Raw genomic sequence first — 4,433 nt, forward strand, 5'->3', positions numbered from 1 at the left:
CCTTCTTTCTGTATGTAATGTATATATTTCTGTTCATCACCCGTCAATATTTTCTGAGATGTGCGTGCTTCCCGATTGGATCTTATCTTATATATGGGACACACAAACCAAGTTTTAGGCTTGCTATCGTTAATTAGCTCTTAGTCTCTTATAAAACTCTCAGTGTAAATTACATACAAAACATTGCCACACAGAAAACCCCAATTACCAACTGCATGGACAAAGGAAGTGGCTATAGTAAACTGTGGGGGAGCCAAATAAGGTTTATAGAGAACGATACTTCCTCCTCTAAAATAAACATTTTTTACTCTCAATCTATTATGCAGTTCATAGAGAACGATACTTCCTCCTCTAAGATAAACATTTTTACTCTCAATCTATTACGTAGGGCCTATATCGGTGATGAGTCAGACAACCCCCCATGAGACTTCCACACACAAGGGCTTTCCTCCGACTCTCGTTCTCCACTGCAGACATCAAACTTCCCTTCTGCCATTGCATTTCCAGTCTCATTCAGAGGCACGGTTGCATCTCATTCAGGCTCACGGTTTCAAGCACGTCTTTTAGTTTTTGTTACATTCCATTCCCATTTTGTTCTTTTATGAATATTTATTCTGGTGTGGAATAAATGTTAAGATATTTGGTTAAGACATGTAGCCTAAATAAATACAAGATAATTAAATAATAATAAATAAACGTTATACAGTATAGCACCTTTGAAAAAATGTCTTCAATGGGAAACAATGGCTTTTGAGAAGTGATGTTTGCCTCAAAGTGCCCCTTTCTCAAAAGAAACAATAAATAAATAATGGCATGCCTGCCCAACATCCCTTATCGAGACAAAAATCTGACAAATAATTATAATTTCACTATTGTGTTGAAGAATGAAACTTGGGCCAAGTTACACCCCAAAAATGTGACCTTTTGTGAGGTTTGGGCACCTGCCCCCTCGGTGCTCTCTGCACAGCTCTGAAATTCAAGGTCTAGGACGGTCCTTAAGTCTTTCTACTCTGCTACAACCCAGCATACTGTCAGGGGCCATCTCCATATGGTATTGGTTGAATCCAGCAGGAAAGCACGCACATCTCAAAAATTCTATGGGTGCATGGGGCCCAAAATAGATATTAAGATGTTTGCCCGGGACCCAAACTATAGTGAAAATAGATAGCATATAAATAGCAGAATAGAATAGCCTATAGGGTCCTAGGAGTCCTAGGACTCAAGCGAAGCCTGTGCAGCTGGATCGATCCTGGACATCTTATGGGGTCAACCCCAGGTGGTGAGGATGGGCTCCAACACCTCTGACCCTACGACCCTCAGCGCAGGAATCCCCAGGGTGAAAAGGGCTGCAGCAACGCCTCTTTCAGTTTACGCAGCTGAAGAAGTTCAGCATGGGGCTCAAGATCTTATGGGCTGCATCACCGCCTGGCACTTTGGGAAGTGGGAACTGCACTGCTCCTCAAGCACCTGTTTCAGCTCAAAAACGTTTGAGAACCACTGCTCTAAACATTCTATGCCAGTGGTTCTCAATCTCAACCTTTTCAGGCTGTGATCCCCCAAAATAATCATATTCTCCCTCCCCCCGTAGTTGTCGGGCATAAAAGGGACACAGACATAATATCTGGGTGGGGCATGCATTTCCAACTTGCATCATTCCAAGTAGGCCAGTGCCCAACGGGCACCGCCGTAGAGGCCCCACGGGCACCTCTCTAGTTTATCATAATAATAATATTGTGTGTGGATTATCCCTTGTTTGTAAATCTGAAGTATATTTGTACAGGTGGTTGTAGTCGAGGGGAGTCAGAGTGGCTCGATGTGGGGTTGGATCGGCATCATGGCATGGGTCTACCATCATAGCAATACCACCTGACAACACAAATGTACACTATTCAGCCTTATAAAAGGGGGGTTATAACTTCAACATGCATTTTTGTCTCAGCTTTGAATTCTCTGCTTGTGACTCTCAGGGCAAGGAAGATGTTTGCAGCTTTCACACTCATATTTATGTGTTTGAGTGTTACTGTCCTAGCAGACCATCACCAACCGTGCCGTAAGAATATTATTTGTTTATATAATATTATGTAAGTAGTTTTGTTTAAATCGTCGTCTTAATTATGTTTTCCTATTTGAAATGACAAGTAGCAATTGGCAGGGCTCTTAATTTTCTCTCATATTGTTTTCTTTTAGAGTCACCCAATATGACAGGGGTCCTGTCAGTGGTGAGTTCACCAATATTTGTGATTCAAAACCAATGTTGGATAATATTTAGATTTTTTTAAATCTCTGCTTTGTGTTTTTCCAATTAAACCAGTCTAACATGGAGGAGAAGACATACACTATGGCTACATACGTTTATGATAGTGGGGCCAAGAAACTACGGTTCAAAGTAGTTCAAAATGAGACTTTCAACTCCCAGTATAACTCTTCTAAGGATATGGATGTGCTGATGTTTTTCAGGGAGGTAACATTATTTATTTGACAAATATTATTTCTATACAATATTATTTTGCTTTGTTTGTTTGTGAATGTGATTATCTTTTCTCATAACTGTGTCTGGCAGGGCGTGCTCTATGAAATTGATGCCAAAAACCAGAGCTGCAAGAAGAAATCTATGCATAATATAAGCTCAAACCCACTGCAAATTGCCTCCAATGCTCATTTCCTTGCTAACATTCACCTTGGACGTGCATCTGTTCCTGAGGAAGGTCTACAATTCAATATTTGGTCTGTGCCAGTCCCGGGATTGAAAGGCAAGATAGGCTGAAAAACAAACAATGTAATAATAATAATAATAATAATAATAATAATAATAATAATAATAATAATAATAATAATAAAAGTATCTTTGATAATGTTGAGCACACACTGAGAGTTGATGAATTATTATTTCTCTGTCATTTGATTTCAGAACCATATATCATGTCTGCAAGTATAGGATGTGTGCCACTGAGTATTATATACAGCACAGACTCAACTATCCTCATGATCAGGTTTGTGGTTGTCTAAAACAAGTGGTTCTCAAAGTGGGGCCAGAGTAATCTAGTAAGAGAGTGGCGACACGCTTTGATCTCGCCGCAAAGCGGGCGCCTATTTTAGATGTATTTCTCTTATTTCAATTGAAGGGGCAGCAGTGGCCGAACGGTTTGCGGAGCGGTCTTGTTATCGGAAGGTCGCCCGTTCGAATCCCCGGACCGGCACGTTAAAATTACCACCGCTGAAGTGCCCTTGAGCAAGGCATTGAACCCCTACCATGAAATGTTCTATGAGCAGGGTCTGGCTGTAAACAAGCATCTCGAGCTTAGTCCATTCACCCTGGGTAAACAAAGAACTTTGCTTTGCTTTGCTTACTTTTCGTTTTTGCCATTTCATTTGAATGTTGGCAGCTTTGTGCTTCCATACCTATGCGCTATAGTTCCAAACATTGGAACTATCCCATTGAGATAGAATGTGCACTTCCGCATTCCATTGTTACAATGGGAGTCGACACTAGCCACTCTTTACTAGATTACTCTGAGTGGGGCCAGGCAGGTAGTGGGTACCAAATTGACCTTGCAGGTCTCTGAGAGTGTACAAATGGAACAAAACGGACCCTGAAAGTGTCCATTTGGTTCCATTTGTACACTGCAGATCCCTGGAATTATAAAATGTTTGATAACTGCATGATCTAAACTGTTTGGACTTTCTTGTAAGGGTTGTAAGGGGCAACGTTTATATGTAATATTTGTGTCACTTTCCACAGCAATGTCAATGTGGAGGTTGAGATTAAGGACCCTGACTATTTTACCCCGCCTTCTTTTTGTGAGGGTGAGGGTTTGGAGGAGGAGGAGACACCTGAAGGGAAGGTCAACAGTTTCTTCCACTTTTTCTTAGAATGAATCCCACAGTAAAGAGTAAATACAGTCCTAGTCTGACCAGAGCCCAAATGCCACAGTCAGTAACATTTGCACACATAAATGGATAAAAGAACACTGATTTAACTGTGACTGAATTTCTGTTGTATATGACATGAGTGTGCTGCATTGTTTCACTGAAGAGATGTGGCTTTTGAATGGAAAACAAATTTCATGTAAATGAAGGAGCCATGCCTGGTTTAAATAATTAGCTCTAACAACAGATGGGGCCTGGTGGCTCATCATGCTCTAAAACAAGTTTTTGATGTTTTTGTGTTTGATTTGTCTATTTGATATTGTGTATTGCCTTGGCAATCTCTTCGTTTTAATGTTTGTGGAAGATTCCCCTAAGTGGAATGGTTTGAATAAAATAAATTATTAAAACAAATTCTTCTTTCTTTCTTCTTCTTTTTTAATTTAATTTAATCAACTAGTCTACTCTTCTCTTCTGATTTCAAAAATATACATTTCGTCCTAGCCAGGGGGCCAAACCCGCGGTACTACAAAATGCTACCAATAGGTGGCGTATATGTGCAGCATACA

This window comes from Electrona antarctica (assembly GCF_951216825.1).
Source record: "Electrona antarctica genome assembly, chromosome: 8".
In the NCBI taxonomy this organism is placed as follows: domain Eukaryota; kingdom Metazoa; phylum Chordata; class Actinopteri; order Myctophiformes; family Myctophidae; genus Electrona; species Electrona antarctica.